Source organism: Micrasema longulum, unplaced genomic scaffold (genome assembly GCF_059751315.1).
Source record: "Micrasema longulum isolate JH-2025_06_02 unplaced genomic scaffold, ASM5975131v1 h1tg001601l, whole genome shotgun sequence".
NCBI lineage: Eukaryota > Metazoa > Arthropoda > Insecta > Trichoptera > Brachycentridae > Micrasema > Micrasema longulum.
In genome coordinates, this window is record NW_028278782.1 from 447,773 (window position 1) to 467,790 (window position 20,018).

Here is a 20,018-nt window from a genome sequence, read left to right on the forward strand (position 1 = left end):
CTCTTGGTGCAACAACACTGGTTAAGGGTTACATAATTTTCAGCTGGAGCACATCTCGTGTATCTGTTTTGCTGAGTTCTTTGTTCACTAGTTTTAGTTATGTGAAACAGGCAAAGCGCTGACTTTATTTTCAAACTATATTTTTACACCACCGTTAAAACTCCTATTCTGGCTTTGGTAGCTCCCCCCCAGCTCAATATTCCATATGTTAATGTGGATTGTACAACAGCAAAGTAAATTAATTTTAGTGTCCTGCAGTCAATGGCGTTTCGTAATTCCTTGCAGACAAAACCCAGTTTTTTTATTTTCTTAGAGACGTAGTGAATAATATAAGAAAATATTACGATCATATTATGATCATATCATGATCAGTCCAGTCAAGTCTGCTTACAATAACACCTAAATATTTAAACGATTTGACCAAAGGTGGACGGTCAAAATAATTACTTTTGTTACACGTGTGGATTATTATACAAATTTGTTGATCGGTTGCCAGTCTTGGGTATAGAGAAGGTTATTATTTTAGTTTGATTGAATTATTTTAGATCTTCTGAACATTCTTGAAAATACAAATAATCCCTTCTGTCACATGACTACCGATGTATAAAATTTAGAAATTTGAATTTACTTATGTGTAGTGCTTATATCATATTACTTATTACTGCTATTGTAGTTTTTTTTTTTATTATTATTATTTTAGTACTTATTAATATATGTATGTATGTATTTGTATATCTATAATTACATTTATTCATGTGTATGTTTACACATATACCTATATTATTAAAGATACTAATTACTGTTACTAGAAAATAATACAAAAATAATGTTGATAAATGCTTCGACACGGGTGTTTATATAGAAAACAATAAATAAAACGTTTTATGTGAAATAAATAAAAAAACAAAAATAAAAAACAGCCTAGCCGCTCTGTTGAGTGGCTGATTTAACTATTTGGCGGCGGCGGATATTCGAGTAAGACTAATGAACGAACTTCGAAACGAAATTGTGACAGAATAAGCCTGCTGGTTCTATTTCACGCACTGATTTGAACTCTTCATCCACCCGAACATCTGCAAGTAGTTTTTGATATATTTTTTCCATGCCTAATCACTGCAGTCAGAACAAGTCGAGTATTATAATGCGATAAAAATATGATGAAAGTTACGCGATTTTCATCTCTATGCCGTAACAAGCGTTAACTTGTTTTTCACTCGCTGTTTTGCGAATTTATATCCGCGGTAATGCAACGTAAAACTTTTACAAATTGCAGTAAACCCGTTGTACCGTTGCATAAATGCTTGGGTCAGTTCATTTTCCATGACTGAATTATACATTATCGACATTATATTGGGTGGAGTAAAAAGCAATTCTACATTTTTTATGTGAATTTTAAAAAATTAAAAAATATCGTACTTTTATTTTTTCTGGACTCTCTTCCTGTCCCCTTCCAAATACATATCCTATGCATTATTTACATCATTATAAGTTATTATCCTTATTTCTTCATCATTAATTGGCAAAAAATAGTGCGTGTGCTAGCAATACAAAAAAAATATTACATCAGAGACAGAAAATGGCCATAGTGACCAGATTTAGATCTTAATAACTTCCTAGGGAGGAAATCCAGCCAGTCTACAAACATTTGGACATTCTCAAAACATATTTTTATTTTTCGTTATTGCATATAGGTTGACATTGTTTGATGAGATTCTTGATAGTGAAGAATGAAAAAAAACTTATTGATTTTTTTTAATGTTTCGTTTATTGTAATAATTAAAAAAAACAAGTTTATGAATGTATATATTACCAGTGACCACATACTTACTAAAAAGCATGTCTGTGACACAGAAAAGTAGCCAGAAACTAAAATGGCCGCGACGGTCCATGGAAAGACAGATGCTCGGTGTATGTCTTAGAGACATAATAAGAAATGAAGAAATAAAACCGCCGAACCGGAGTCGTGGATTGTACCGTAAAATTAATGTAGCAGAACATTCTGAATAATAAAGTGGAGACCATGGGTAAACAAAAGAGGTCGTGGAAGACCACAAAAAATATGAGTCGACAATATTAAAATGATAAAAGCAGGTGATAGGAAGGAGTGGAGACGTTTGAAAGAGGCTTTTATGAACAGTAGACAGAATATGATACTAATATAATAGATATATTATGTTCATATAAGTATATATAAATTTTCATCATTGTTAATATTATTTTTTTCAACTTGGAGCACTAACTTTGTGGTTATTCATTATAATTAAATAAATGTAAAACAACTTTTTTTAAATTATTTCTACCGATCGGTTTTGAAAGCAACATAAGCTTCTTTATTAGGGTACAATAGGGTCTTTTTACGCTTTTTTGTTATTTTTATTTAAAATAAGCAAAAACTTATAACGATGGTAACGGTTTTAATATTTTTTTCGTGAGACGTCACATAAATTTTCTACAAAGGCTTAAAATATGCATATTTTGAATCACCCAAAAACGAGACGTTTTGCGCCCCATGGAACAAACGGCACACATGACGTTTCGGCGCCAAACTTTATATGTAATGATTATTAGAAGCGCAGTCGGGGAGCACAACGCGTGACGTCAAAATGACGTGATGCCAACCTCCAGCCGTTTTGTATGTGCTCATTTTTAAAACCGAAAATTATAAATCAGAATTTGCATTGATAATATTTATATGTCCATCATTAGAATTGTTTAAATCCGCTCCAACGTTTTACCCGACTTATTAACCTACGAATTTTATCCTATTTTACTTTAACAGTTAAATTATTTTATTTCATTTGATTTGAGATTTTTACAGCTATTACATAAACAAAATAAGTAGAAAAATATTAAAAATGCTAAAGCCAATATAAAAAATCCACTGTAAATATAATGACACATAATATATAAGAAATGAAGTTTCGTAATTGTATTTGTGTGACGTTTGTATTCATGTGTATGTGAATGTGTGTATGCGTGAATGAATGAGGGAGAGGATACACGTGCGTGTGGGAATGAATGAGGAAGAGGGCGCGTGTGTGTGGGTGCGTAAGTATAAAAACAAATTTGTTTTAAACATGTAATTGTATTAAAAATGGTACAATAAAGAACTAAGAAGAAGGTAAAAACCATTTTGTTAAAATTCAAATCAAGAAATGTTATAAATTGTTTTTTTTTTTAAGTATGTTAAATTTCAAAACCGTATTCTGAAAAAAAAAGCATTTTATTTCAAAATTTAACTGATACACATCGAATGAATAATGTGCGACGAGTCCCATACAATACGGTAGGTAACCACAAAATGCAGTAAATACGATAAAATGACAACAATAAAATAAGGATTGACAATACGCGAACGTATTACTCAATATAAGATCGAAACATATAAAGCTACTAAGTCAAGTATTTTTGACATGCTGTTCTTGTTAATATGGGAGGTGTGAAGCGAGATGGATAGGTGGTGGAAAAAATATGTGGCCAAAAACAAAGTTGTTTTATTTTAATTTTATTGTAAATATTAGTTATTATACAAAAAATGTAGTACTAACTAAAGTAAATAAATAAAAATACAACAATTTGCGTAGTTGCTATGACATCCGTAGGCGCTGTTTGTTTACCATATAAATATATAATAAATTAATTTTAGCGTTACTTTCATTCCGGCTGTATAAACAGAACAGTTGCAGCGTATTTGTTGTTTGCTGCAAAGGATAAAAATTGGAGGGAAAAACATGTTTGCGCAATGGCGCCAGGTCGGACATGCAACATCGAATTAAACATTCAGAGAAAAACAAACACACACAAACAGTGACGTCTCCGATCACTTCCATCGGGAAAATAAACATTTTCCTTTGCAAATACCAAATGGCATTATGTATGAAACGGAAATGCAAATCCTATTATGAAATGAAACGTTCGACAATCGTATTTTGAAAAGTTTTTATTTTCAAATGTTTATTTTTATTTGTCAACCCAAAAGCCTGGAAGGCTTTTACATAAGTTATTATCAACAGTTTAGTACATTGTAGTTAAGTATTTTGCGAACGTACACAGTTTAAAATATTTTTTAAAATTATTGTAAATGTTTTTTTTTTTTTTTTTTACATTTTTTTGTACCACAACAGGCCAGGAGGCCTAATTACAGTGGTGAATTACACCACAGAGCACCCAGGCTTGAGAAAAAACAAATTTTGTGTTCTCACCGGGAATCGAACCCGGAACCTTCCGTGCGTGAGTCTAGCATCTTGACCACTACACCACGGAGGTCGCCATTTTATAAACAGATACATTTCAAATCTTCTGTTTTACACTGAAAACGCATCAACAAACTATTTTAAACAATCTACAATAGCTAGAATATGCGACCAATATAACAATATATTTACCGAGGCTGATATTTTTTGTTACAATGTATGTAAATTTAGGTTAACAATTATTGAAATTTTGAGAGAAGCAGATATTTATTTAACTTTATTATAAATTATTGTATTAAGTGTAAACAATTTTTTTGGTGTGTGCATGAGTTTCTTACACTAATATACAAAGAAATTGGCAATATTTGTGTACATACTGTTTGTTTACCTAATAGAATATATAAATAAATAAGGCGAAAATTATAAATTAAATGAAAATATCACAACAAAAAGTTCTCAAAATCTTGATTTGAATAAGTTTGATTAAGATTTGAAGCTAACACCAACATGCACATTGGTGCTAAGTAAACTCGGAATCGGAGAGTGTAGTGAATTCAATCGTCAATAATTAACTATTAGAAAATGGGAATCAACTTGGTGTAGAGTGGTGTTGGAATCTCGGATCGCTAATACACGAATCCGCATCACTACTAACGGGACCACAACTCGATTCTAATTATTTATATGGCAAATAAATGAAAAAATAATAAATTGTAAAAATTGACAGTGAAATTTAGCTAACGGTAAAAATATTCGATATAAACTTTTATCGTTTCTCTATCCACATCCAGGAGAGCATAGGGCACTGTATTGGTACCTACTTCAATAGCAGCGAATCTCGACTTTTTAATACGTAAAGGCAAGATGCTCATTCTATAATGTTTCAGATCTAGTCTAGTAACTTATCGTTTAAATTATGTTTTTGTATAATTTTCTATTGGTTTCAGTGAGACTATTATTATGTATATTTGATTACATATGTAACTAAATTGGGATAATTTGTATTAAAATATTTATATCTGACAAGCGGACCCGATAGACGTTGTCCTGCTCGAACGTTGGATTGCCTGCTATTAGCTGGTTCTGCAAACGTTTTTTCGATTTTCGAATTTTCCACTTACTGGGTTGAATTATGAATCTAAACTATCCAGGGACACTCAAACACACAAAAAAATCCATCAAAACTTTTTTTTTTAATTCGTCAATTTTTTTTTCCTAGAACCAGATTAATAAAGAAATAAGGACACACGCTATTTTTTTTTAAGCTATTCATATATTTGTAATAAGGGTTAGTTTTCCGATGTATCTCCTCATGTGATTGGCTAAGAGTCCTCGTAGTGCTAAAATTAAAATTGTGCAAAAAAAACTACTCTAGTGCCATAATCAAGGGAGAAAATACGAAAATACATCTTAATTAACGAAAGTTAGACCACGTTTTCCCCTGAGCCCTTTAAAATTATGATACTTTTCTCATGTCCAACGCGAATTTAATCAATTTTTAACCACCAGCCGGGTTTTGCATGTGCTTAACATTTAATTCGAAACCAAAAGAAATTAAAAGAAAAATGACCGATTTTGTCTTGAAAGCAAGCAAAAACTGTTAAGATAAAACGAAAAACCCCTTCCATCGATAAGTGGGTACCTAGGGACTTGTTTACGATTTGATTTCAAAATTATTTATTTTATAATTACTGAAAATCCATAAAAAATAAAAAAATTGGGTAAAAATTATAAGGAGTGTAAGGAAAGAATCTGATTGGGATGCATAAAAAGCGAATGCTGTTTGTAATCATTCAAAAATGAACTTTTTTTAAGATGATTTTTTTTACAAAAACAATATTTAAAAAATATTATTTTGTAAAGATTATTTTTACAACGTTATCTTCTTTGGAATATGATTATTTATACATTGTTTTTCTGCATTGTTTTTTTTTTGCATTACACGCTATTATAATTTCATTAATTTTACAATGTATTTTTTAATGTTAATTATTATGGCTTAACACGGGCACAGTCTAAAAAGACTTAATAAATTCATTAATATGTAAACGAGTAAAATGCTGAATGAATACATAAATAATTAAACTACGTAAAATTACAATGATTATTGTTTTTTCAAATTAAGATTCTATATCGATATATATATATATATATATATATATATATATATTTATATCGACCCTGTCGGGAATCGAACCAGATACCTCAAGCATGGTAGGCAAACAAAAGGTAGTACACCTCACGGCGGACGTACTCGCATCTCCACTCGATTTTAATTTTTAGGATTATTACCTGAAAGTAACTGTCGAGACAAACACACAAACCGTATTTTTTGTTTCCCTCAAACACGGGAAAACATGATATAACTATTTGTTAACTTCTTTTAAATATATTTTAGTCAGTATATTATGATTTATTCTAAAATAACAAAATTATTCCAGCAAATTTTCCAACGATAATAACATGGATGTTAACATCTTCAGCAGTTCTGGTATCCCAATAATAACGTAACAGGGCAAACATTTAGGGTTCCAATGACAACATGTTGTTTGTCTATAGACGAGAGGGCAACACCTGACGATGTTTATACAAATAACATGGTGGGCTCTGCCTCCTTGTGCTTTCTGCCCTCCTGGCAGGATTTATGGGAAGGAGGATTTGGGATAAGATGGAGGTTTTCTCCAACTTAGGTGCAAAGCCCGCGTAAAATAGTAAAAATACATCTCAGATGCGTATTCTTTTTTCTGGTGGGATTAAAAAAACCTGAAGCGTGAAAATAATTTTTGTGGTGATTTAATGAATACGTTTTTAATAGAGAATTTTAGTTTGTGGATTTTTTTAATAATTGCCATTTTTACAAACCGTTTATCGTCGGATTAACGTAAAAATATTTTGTATTTATTGTTATAAAATATGTTAAAGTAATACGTGATGTTTTAAAATGCCTTATGCTTGCAAAAACTAACTAAAAAACCAAAGTTTCTAAAAGAACAATAAACTATTTAAAGCAAATAATTTGTAAAAAACAAGTAGACCGAAAAATGTATCATATGTATCACAAAGATATCAGTTATCAAAATAATAACATATTACAACAGAGATGAAGAACATTTAAGAGAAGGTAATATAGAAGTCTAGGCTTATGACCTGTCAATGGCTGGTTTAAGTGGCCACTTTACACACTGTGTAACATTCACCATTCTGCCTATATTTGAACATCTATATTCCTTCAATTCTTTCATCTGTTGATGTTTGTGAAGTTGAAGTTGTTACATAGTGTGTAAAGTGGCCACTTAAACCAGCCTTTGACAGGTCATAAGCCCTGTAGATGCCTAGACTTCTATATTACCTTCTCTTAAATGTTCTTTATCTCTGTTGTAATATGTTAATATAAACAGCTCCCCAGGGAGTTGAATCCAGTCCTTGTCTACAAAAATTTGGACAAACTCAAAATATTGTAGATCAGAATAATAGTTTTCAATAAATTTTAATATATTTTAAATTGCCTCGGTAGAAAATAAAACATATGTCATTTTACTTGTAATTTAAAATTTCTCGTTTATTATCTTAGCTCAACAAGAAAAATACTTTACCAACTATATTAATTTATACAACAAGGAATTTATAAATTAACATAGAGTGGTTGAATAATTTGAAAAGAGATTACAAAAAGTTGCCGTTTCACAGTGTTTACAAAATATATAAATACTTGGGTATTTTATTACATTGTATGTATGTAGGTTATACCAAAGTGTAAGGCCGTCTTAAAAATTATTGTTACGGCGTTATAACGAATGAGTTGGTTATGTTTTTACGAACAATTTTTCTTGAATTTTGGATACTAAGCGCCGTTAATTATAGTTATGAGTGATGAGTGATTATGTGATGTCAACTTTGCTGTCGTCCCAGTCATCACTAGAATCACATTACAATTTTTTTAGTCTCTCAGTATTAGTATTTTATAAGTATATTGTGAGATAAGGTAACGGTAAATGCATTGCGTCACAAAGCGTCGGGTTAGTTCGAATGTTTCTTTAATATTGTAAATGAGTGCAGTGAATTGAACTGATAGATAGTAAATAAAGTGAGATTTTATGACACCACATAATTCATGTCATACTGAATTGAAAACCGACAATCTTTGGAAACTTATTATACGGCATTACCTGGTAAGTTTATTGAAAATCAATTGTTTAAATATATCGTTTCGTGTATCAATAAATAATCTGAATTTTTAATGTATTGTTAGCAGAGCCCGTATTAACCCCTATATACAAAATGCTGATTTCTTAAAAATGGGAAAAGTTTTTGTCGTATTTAGTTTATTTTTTTATTGACCAAGCTTGAGTACAAGTATCGAGCAATGATGAGAAATTATTTTAATTCTTTAACATGCATTTATATTTTACACCTTGAGAATTTATCGTCTTTGTATGATTATTATGAAATCAATGATCATTTCTTCGAGTCCGAAAGCCATTTTCGCCAGTTCTGTGCCGTCGAAGAACCCCCTCTTCTGTCAAGTCCCTCGTGGTGTCCATTCTTCCACCCGATACATTCACCCTTGTTGGCGTGCGTGGTTATTGGGACGTGATTAATTAAAGGAATTTACCTATCGCCACTTCTCCCCTACGAAGACCGCTGCACCCATCTCATCTCCTCATCTCCTGGCCCCACCCGTTCCCCACTTCGGGGTGGCAGAACCCCGGTGAATAGGTTCATACATTATCGGGATTGCGAGAGTTTTTTTGTTAGTTACGAAAATAATGCTGCTAAAAAATATCAAATTATTTTGAATGTAAAATATTCTGATGTTTTTTACTCATGAACGTTCCAAAGCAAAATAGCAAAAATAATAATAATAAATCTTTTTTCACTAATAATAATCTAAGTTTTTTAGTGTGGTTTTTCGTGTTTATCTGTACGCACAATCATTTTTTTAACACTTGTTTTACTCAAATCTTTAGAAACTCCTTGAAATGATCGCGCAAGTACAAATTTCACTATTCAATTCATAATCTAATGTGAATGCTATTTATATTTTGTATACTTGTTTATGTTTGAATTTCAAATGTATGATTTATATTTGATTAGTTTTATAAGCATTTAACGTTATTTCTTTTATTTTGATTGTAGTTTATCATTTTATTGTTGTTTTATAATATTGTATATGTAATTATTATTTATTTATTTTATTTGATTTATATGGTTTACAAACAAAAAAAAAATACAAAACAAATTAGTATAATAATCGCAACTCGTTTTGTTTAGATATTGTTCATCAATTATATTCTTAGCATTTGGTATTATTTATTGAATTTGGATTGTTATTTTTTAAATTTTATATTGTAACAAAATATATGTAAGTATTGGTTATTTTAAGTTACTTTATATTTTTTTACACGGAGACGACCTAAAAAATCACAATCGGTTAGTGAATATGTATATAATCGTAAATTGAAATAAAAAATTGAGCGAATGAATGAATACGCAAAACTAGACAAAATACTTTTTATTATTGTCACCCTTCTCAAACCAATTTTTTATGTCGCTCACCTTTACTGCGTATACAAAGGCTAGGGAAGAAATGTACCTTTTAATTCGACATTTTTAACTCGAGCCTCTGTGAATCCGAATCATCTCTGTATAAATATTTCATGGTGTTCTATATTAACGATTAATTTGCAGAAGCAACCTATGCCAATAAACTACTGTTAACTTATTTTTTGTACATAGTCTATCGCCTTTTTTATATATTTTGTATACTGACGTACATATATGTTATTATATTTTTTTTAATTTTCTTATTATTGATTTTTATTTTTGTGTAGCTGAACTCATACTATTGTTATATTTTATATTGTTACAGGCGCTTGCGCTGTATAATAAATAAAATATAAGATATATTACAATAAATGAAATCGATTAAGTACGGTATGATGTGTGGAAGTAATAAAGTCACCGCCCGGCCCCCTGCTTGAGCGGCTCGGAATAACTTGCAAGTGGCGATCCAAATAATAAACGGCGGTCATTTGTCGTCCACTTTCTGGAAATAAAAGAGCGTAAAAAATGGCTGTGGATATCGCTTTCCCCAGCGCGTGTTGCCAATAAGTGTTTTTTGCCGGACAATAGGAAAAAACTGCGGCCTGGTATTAGGGCGGCAGGATCAAAGGGGGTAGGAGTCCCCGCAATAATAGCCCGAACGATGCGTCCAACTTCAGTAGAAAACCTTCGAGCAAGCGAAAATGTTTATCGGCCATTTAATGGGAGAAAGTAGTCACACATAAAACAAACTTTTCCGCTCGAGGCAATTGGATTTGGCGAAAACAATAGTTATTGTTCAAATGTTTTTCTCGTGTAAAAAAATACTTCAACGAAATTAAAACTCCACCCCCATTACGTACTCCCGGGATAATGTATAGAACCGAGATATTAATGTCGTAACTTCAGAGCAGGTATAAAAAACGAAAAATAATGAAAGGAAGCGCAGAGGTACCTTAACAACCCATGTCATTGTTATCGTAAGATAATTTATGAATTACAGCAGTAGGAAGCTCATCTCTTGTGCCACTTTAGGGAGTAATTTTCCGTATGTATGAAAATATGTATCCTACCATTTTTCACTTGGACATTTTAATCCTAAATTATTTTTAATACAGCCAATTAAAAGCCGGGGTAGTTTTTAACACGATTGAGCATCAAACATAATATAATATCGACCATAAAGTTCTAGGAGGGAGTTAGCAATAATATATTACGGTAAGTGAGAGTGGAACACTTTTCGTGGAAACAAACGGATATTGTATGTTATTGCCACCCTTTCCTGAGCGGAAATAGCCTCTTTATATATATTATATCTACCCGAGGAGTATTCAAACAATATAAATTACACGAAGAAGTAAACACGCAAATACATAGAAATAAACTTAAGGCAGGTAGAACTTTAAACACAAATAATACAATATACCAACCTTGTTTGTATTGTAGTGGCCACAACATACTCTTATAAATATCAATAATGTACATATTTTTATACAGCACCTATTGAGGTGGTTATTTTTACTGTAATTTTTTTTGTTGTTTGTTTATTTATTTGACGATTATGGTCTACGTTACTTTACGGGATGTTCGATCCATTACGTAATGCAAACTGTAAATATAAGGTAGAAGTTGATTAATGAAAAGCAGATAGCTGCTAAACTGCTGATAAGTACAGAAAAAGTTGTCCTCTGGAAGGTGTATTAAGCAAGCAAATTGCCTTATAAATGGATGAATTCTGACCTGCATTTGTACGGCTTCTAGGTGCGTAAAACATTGCATGAGATTTTGCTTGAGTTTAATTATTGGGAACATACAAACTGATCTCTTTCAGTATATTTGGATTGTATATATACTTCCAGAAATAAGCTTATGGAAATGGTTCCCAAAAAAATTTGTCGACGAGATTTGAGGGTGCTGTAATCCAGCATTCCTGCTAGAAATAATGATGGATACAAGAATGTATAATTATTATTTTCTTTAAGATATAAGTACAAAAAAAACCGCTCTTGAACCTTCTTTATTTTAAGGATGTGGTTTGATTCAGAATGGTTCCAAATGATGGAACAGTACTCTTGTATGCTGAGGACTAGTGTATCATACAATGTGCGAATTACAGTAGTTTTATTGAAATATCTAGAGTTTCGAAGTTCAAATCCAAGCATCTTCCTAGATTCATTTACAACACTAGTGAAATGGAACTTAAGCGTTAATTTCGCTTAAAAAATAAAACCATGATCTTTGATTTAGTAATTGCGTGGTAAACGTATTATATTCATATGGTAAGAACAAATATATGTTTCTTTGGAGCAAGTATTTGACACCACAACAGGCAAAGAGGCTCAATTGAACGTAGTTATGCAGAAACCAGCCAGTCGACAATTTTGGAAAAATGATATTTTTATGTTATCGAGTACAGTAAGATCAATTCTATGGTCTGCTAAAAACAGCCAAACCGCTTTCTTACAAAAAACTGTATTAATTACCTTCTGAAAAAGGTGTCGATCACAAAAACGGCATTTCACAATTTGCAGAAAACACCCACAGCTTTAGAAAAATCTTATGGTACTTAAAAAATCATTAAAACTGGTCAAATACATAATAAGTTCTTTTGTAATATAAAAAAAAAACTTATGTATTCATTGTTTACCGTTTGTAAAAATCAAAAACATTCCAACTGTTATGTAAATTTCATAAATAACTCTTTTCTCAAAAATGCTATTATCTCAGTTTCAATTTTCTATGGCTGGCTGGTTTCTGTATAACTACGTTCAATTGCAGTGATGAAAAATAGCACAAAATACCTAGGCTTAAGAAAATTTGATTAAATCTTTTATATTATCATTAGGAATTGAACCCAGAACCTTTCATGCGTAAGTAATGCTTCTTAGCCATTACAGTACGGAGGATGCCGTAAAATAAATAACAAAATAATTTATTAAAAAGAATTATAGATTCTCTTTCTTTACTGTGAAATAATTTAATACTGCTCTTGCAGGAATGAGGAAACAAAACTTTCGTTAGCTGAATTCCTTGTCATCCGGTGTTACATAATGAAAAATTCATTAGGAGCACATAACCCGTCTAGGAAATTTGGGCAGCTTTTCTAGTGCTAACAATCCCCCTCTAAAGTAGGCGGATAATGTTCCCGCGTGAAAATGAACGAATTGTCGTTTCACGTGTCACCTTATAAACTCCCTCCAAGTTAGGAGACGTTTTCTGACATTACACGTTCCGTAATGTCTGAGCAGCGTGTAAAATTAATGAATTCCTTTCCCAAGAAACGCGGCATTATGCAAAAGTAAACGAGTGTGTTTGTTGGAAAGACTACAAACTGCTTGGCTCGTCTGAGAGACACTCGGGGGGCAGTTAATGCTTTGACAAGACTGATTGTCTTACAAAATATACGCGTGACGTGTTTATTATTGCGCTGTTAAGTAACGCCAAGTACTTGGGGATATGAGAAACACTTTTTTTTTTTTTTTAAAAACCTTACTTTTTTTCTGGGATACAGTTAGCAAAGGAAAAACGTGTCTATGTATTACGTCAGTGACGCAGTAGGTACCTATTCGTTCTCTCTTTCGTGTCATAAATCACATGTTGTAAAACACGATTCAAAGCTAAGTGTTATTTTTATATCTGGGATGACTTAAGTAACTTAAAACCTGCAGATAACGAATAAAAAGGTAATTTAAAACTAACCATACCCATAAAAATATTTTCATTAATATGGCAGTTTGAATGCAAGAAGCTTACCGCAAAATTATGTACAAGGGGCTAGAAAGGACACTTGACCCAGTTAATTAGAATGTAAGTGGCTAGACGGTCTTATCGCCAAATTGCCTCACTCGTAATTATAATACACTGGGAGAAGGGTCACGGAGTAAGGGTACTTACATAAACACAATTACAGAATACCCCCTCGACTGAAGCAATATTTTTACATCATTTGCCCGTTCCTCCAGAAAATACAATACATTCATAATAATAATTAATTCCTAAACGTATACATAGAAACTACAAGTTGTATTTTTTTAACAATTCATCGTCATCATAATTTCTCTTTTCGCATACAATGGCGCATAGGGCACTGCATAGGTACCCAATTGCAGTGTATCTTGACCTTATTTGTTAAATTAAAGGTACATCATTTATCTAATACATACAGCGCTGCTGAGAATCAGTCTATATGACTTGTTTAGCAGTGCCGATGTAATAAATATATTGTATATAAATATTATTGTTTCGCTTTATAAATATGTTTTCATTGTACTTTTTGAAATTGTCTTTTTGATATATGTATATATCATAAGTCAACTTAGATTGTAAGTATAAGATTGTATTACTATATTATTTTGTTAAAATGTGTTTTAAATAAATAAATAAATATGCATATATAGATGTATAGGTTTCTCCGAAAAAAAAAAATCATAAGAAAGAAAAATTTCTGCTCCACAAGATGTTTTGTTTGTTTTTACAAGCTTTTAAAATGGAATGACTAGTAGACGTAAGTGACCATTTTCGCAACCTTAAATTATTGACTAATTTGTTATAAAATAATAAGGCATTTACATTATTGACCAATATGTTAGTCTTAACATATGTTTTGACCGTTTTTTTCCAAACGATAATAAATTAGTCAATAATTCACAGTATCTTCACCGAACACTGTGTAAATATCGCGAGCAGCTTTGGCAGCTTTATTTCCCTGATTGAATGAAAACAGAAAAACATGTCGAAAATGCTTATTTTCGTCTACTTGATAATTCATTTTGAAGGCTTGTTTTAAAATTAAATAATATATGTAACTTTCAATCAAATACAATATCTTATGACATACGTATAAACTAGCATTTTTTAAAACTTTTAGTGCTTATTATTTAAATTTGGAAAAAATTTACGGAACTTATGTTTACACCTCATAATTTTTTTTAAACAGTTTAAAAAAAAGAATAATTTACAATAATAATGTAAAATAACAATAAAATGAGAACAATGTTAAGGTGAAAACAATATAAATTACAACATAATAACAATATACAACAATATTAAAAAAAATAAAAAAATAATAAAAACAAACTACTTTGAACGACGTCACTTGTTCATATAATGTATATAATAATATATAATATATATATAATATAATAACCAATGATAAGAGCGTTGTAGTTTACTTACCGTCAACGGACCTATCGGAAGCGGAAGAGAACTTGAGACGTCTGATTTTTACTATATAGAACAGATTCATTGAAATTAATTATTATATTTTAAAATATACACAATTTTCCACTGTATGGAGTTCATGTTAGGATGGGTCCCATGTTTATTTTTAATTTAGATTTAAATGTCTTAATATTTGCTATTGATTTAATAGAACAATGAATAAAGCACTTAAAGTGATATTTAATTTTAATTAATATACTAAAACTACAGAATTATATAGAATAACAAAAATGCTCAATCTAGAGGAATTGATCTACACAGAAAAAATAAAAATGATATTTAAGATGAAAAAGAATAAAATAAAGACAAATATTAAATTTAATTTTAACTACAACATAAAGTAAATACAAGAGCATCCAATAATTTAACTTGCGAACAACCTAGGACCAACAGAAATAGAAACAGTTTTTTGTATACAGCAATAAATTTTTACAATTCACTTTTTAATGATCTAAAAAATACACAAAATATGTACGTACAAAAAACACCTAAATAAAACAGTTCTTACAGCCCGTGTGACGAGTGATATGTGATGTTATTTTATTTAATTTTTATATTGTGTCATTATATATAATATCCCCTCATACAGCACTTTTGCTGATTGGGAATATTTCGTACTAATAAAATATATAATTAAATGTAATGATGTTTTTAAAAAAATATTTAAAAAACCACTCAACTTTCTCATTATACTCGTATGCTGGTAGTAACGGTCCTTGGAGAATTTCGTAGAATTTTCCGAGAACTCTATCAATATGCATTCTGAATATTATGCTTATTCGAGCATATTACGTGTATAACGATGATTAAATGTATATGTATAAACCACCGTACATTTTGTGTGAGGTATGCTTTATGAGAAGGATATCTTAAGGGATATGATTTATAGATTTGGAATAGCTCCCGGCACAACCTACGTGAATGGTTTTATAAGGGAGACGTACCCGGCAATCAGAGGCGCGGCGCGGGTGGAAAAAACACATTGTTCGGCGTTCATCAAATCGGCTCTGGAAAGGAAAAAATATCGAGCGACATGTAGCAACTTTACAGAAGAGCCAATCAAAGTTTTTCGTATTTTTTTATTAATGAAAAATTGTACGTATGTATTATTTTAGCGTGAGTCCAACATTATTAAAATAACAGTTCGAAATACGAGATTCTTTATTAATTTAAAAAATAAGTATTCAATTGGCTCTTCTGTAAAATTGCTACATGTCGCTTTGTAACATTTCCCTTTCCAGCGTCGAAATGATAAAAACACACGTGTTATGTTTATACTATCCGCGCATTATTTTATTGAGTGATCATCTTTTATTTTCCGCACCCAGTGGTGCATAGGGCGCTGTATTTATATTCAAATGCAACATATGTTATCACTTGATACATGAAGACGACAGTCTTAGATTGCTTCCGATTCAATCAAGGGACTAGTTAATTTTTAAAAATAAATTATTATAATAAATAGAACATTAAACCATGATAATCTATTTTAAAGGTCTCGTGGCCTCTTTTCGGATCCACAAATTGCAAAAGCAATTATTTTTTTTAGCCGTAATGAAATGGAATTATTTTTTTTTTATGATTCGCGTATTTTTATCTATTGAATTTACATTTACTGCTTTTGATGTCCCGATCGCCGTCAGAGCATTCTAAGTATTTACAGTCAATTTGTCTATCACCCTCAATCAAAATTTCCCAATTCTGACGGCGATGGGGTATGTTAGTTCATTAGCTTGTTGAAACAAGTCCAATCGGGAGAACCAGAACCGTTACCACCCCTCCACCAGCCAAACAATTGAAACCTGCCAAAAAATGAAAATCATTGTTCATAATTTCGCTCTATTCCTAGCACCGCTCTATTCAAAATCTAGCATCCTAGTCAAGACCTATCAACTAATTTATCAACCGACCTATCAACCAACCTAACAATCAACCATGGTATACAGAAACATTTTTCAAAGACAGTGATATTAACTTTTAAATGCATTTAAAAGTTCAAATCACTAAGTTGCACTTCTTAATGTTTTATAAAAAATGTCTAGTCATAAAAATACGAATATATAAACTTTTTATTTACTTATTTGTGCATGTTGTGTTCACGTATAATGATGAAAAATATCTAAACATAACGAATTGTTATTATTATACCAATATCGTATGTATTGTTTATTGTTTGTGAACTAAAATAAATAAAATAAATAAATAGTTTAAATAACATGCCGCCTCTGTTTCAATAAGAACGAAGGTGTAACACCTTAGTTCGTGAGGACATTTCGGTCCAAGGCACTAAGCAACCGTTTAAACTCCCGGTTATTTATGTCACCCTGGTAAACCTGACTGTATTTTCCTTCAACATTATCTAAGTGAAAGGGTGTGTATGTGAGAGAGACGAAGAGAATATTAGGTGGAGCGTGCATGCCTTGAATACTTGAGGAAATCTGAAGGTGCGTGCATAAATAATGCCAAAATCGCACTCTTTGCTTGAGTTACGACCTTAATGCATTGTTTATGATAATAGTGTCAACCTATGTAAGCCGGGAGAATTTCTCCGCTACAAGTACATATCACGAAGCGTAAAGAAGTTTAATTGTTAGTTTTCGCTATCAAACAATATGCACTCGACATACGGAGGCAGATTTACCTATTGAAATTTTGACAATGAATGACTGAATGAAAAATAAACATTAGGAAACGTTTGAATTTCGACTCAATTGAATGGCAGGTGAGCGATAGCTGCGTATGAAAAGGTTTGCTCACTGTTCTATTCTCATGGTTCTTTATTATTTCATCGCTCCGCTGTATTGAGTCCTAGGGAGGCAGAAATAGGAGGAGGTTTGTCATAGCGTCATTTGCCAATGCGCCTGGAGAGCCATGCATTGGTAATAAATTCACTCAGCGATTAGCTTCAGGGACTCGTTTGCACCCGATACGTTCTCCCAAAATCTAATCCAGAGGCGTTACTAGACTGCAGTGCGAAATGAAAAAAAACTTGTTTTAGATACACCACAAAAAAACTTTATCGAGGTTTCGATAACAAAACAAAACATCATGTAAAGAACAAAGAAATAATGGAATTTGATGTGAAGTTTACATTTATGAATATTTCCACCAGCCTCCGTGATATGTATTTATTGATCAGAGCAGTAGTGAATGGAAACACAATATTTCGTAGACTGAGTTAGACGTTTGAAACAATCAACTAATGAGATTGAGCTGGTACATTGGACGAATCTAGAATGGCCCCATAAATCAAAAGGCAAAACCAATCAAGCGCCTACAGCACTGGGCGTCAGTCTCGTCAGTGTTTGTATAAAGGACCGATACGGACCCCTTCTCGATTCTGCCTCCCTGATAATTCCTTTTTTTACATTATTGTTATGACCCCACGTCCATCGCCGTCATCCGTCGGACTGCCAGGAAAAGGTATATATTTGATTAAAAAGTAACGAAACTGAAGCGACACGGCTAAGCAAAAAGGAGATCGAAGCAAAAAACGAGATTCGAATTTTCTGAGTTTGTTAAAGCTTAACCAACGGTCATCGTTGGATCCGTATGGGCGGTAGGGAAGACCTAAATATCTCCACATCCAACTGCGATCCTATTCCACATAGGTATGTTCAGTATTTAAATTACACGCTGGCGGCAAGTAGGGGTTGTAAAAAATACTCAATAAAACAAAAGAAATTTAATACTAGCCAGATTAAGAATTCACAATTCACTCTGTTTCTGCCAAACTATATATGTTTATCTTCTGTTATTTTGTCTTGTATGCTAAAGTTTTTTTTTTCTATGTTTGCCACTTTAGTTTTTTTCTTCATTTTGTTTACACAAGTGTTTTGTATTTTGTTTTAATGATCAAATGTTTATACATTGCTACAATACTGTTTTATAGAGGACATGTCTATACAGACATATTACACTATATAAGATATAAGCCGTTAAAAAATATGTATATAATCAAAAAGTGTATCTAAAAATAAAACTCTTCAAAATAAATAAATGAAATACTGAATAACAGACATTAAATTAATAATGGTGCAAAAAATTATAAAAGACTTTATAGTGACTTAAATAATTCATTTCAAACAAATAGTTTTCAATGCTAAGAAGAAAAAGTATACCGTAGTGTGTAGCGAAAAGATGCTTTAATTGCACTGCAGTTGTGAAAAACATAACAGATATAAGAGTGTCTTCATTCATAAAGACAATATGTGCCTGTCTCCTTATTCTGTATTTAATTCGTTACGTAAATTCGTTCGTATCGTATAAGAGGAAACGAGAGCGAAATACGATTTTAATTGTGTTAGAGTGAGATGGATATATAACGAACGAACGAACTTTTGAAACGAAATTGTGACAGAACAAGCCTGCAGCAGACTTATTCGCACAATAATATCGCACAAGAATATCGCACAATTTGCAAGACCGGCCAACCGAGGCCGCTGCCAAAACGTGAAGAACACCAAAAAAATGCTCTCTTTTCCACGCCGACAGCCTCCGAACTAATACGTGACGTTCACGTCGGGGTCAGAATTTACAAAATAAGTTGATAATAATTTATATTTGTTGTTTCTATGGAAACAAGATACGCAAAAAAATAAGTGAATATTTGCATGTCTTATTAACATGACTGATTCCATTTATACCCTGATTTGGTATTTATTTTTGTCTAATTATTGAAGGAAGAGAAATATTTGCCATATTTAAGATGTAGCTAGTAGTACAGACAATATGTCTATTTATCATACGTCATTGCGTAAACATCAAAATTTTTTTCATGGTAAATTGAGAGCTCACGAGTTGATACTATATAATCTCCCACACGTCATAGTATCCTGACAGCCCTATTTATTACCTTATATCTCGACTAAGTGCACTGACCAATTCCTCTGGTACTCTGGGGGGTGTAGTGCTAAGGGAATGGGCTGTTGACACAGCCACTTTACGCCCCCGGCCAGGGTCCGTCTGTTTGCATTCAGGATGTATTATTAATTTTCACAAGTGAAAATTCAATTGGGTTTTTCACTCTTTAGATATATCATAGAGACAATCTACTTTTGTGCA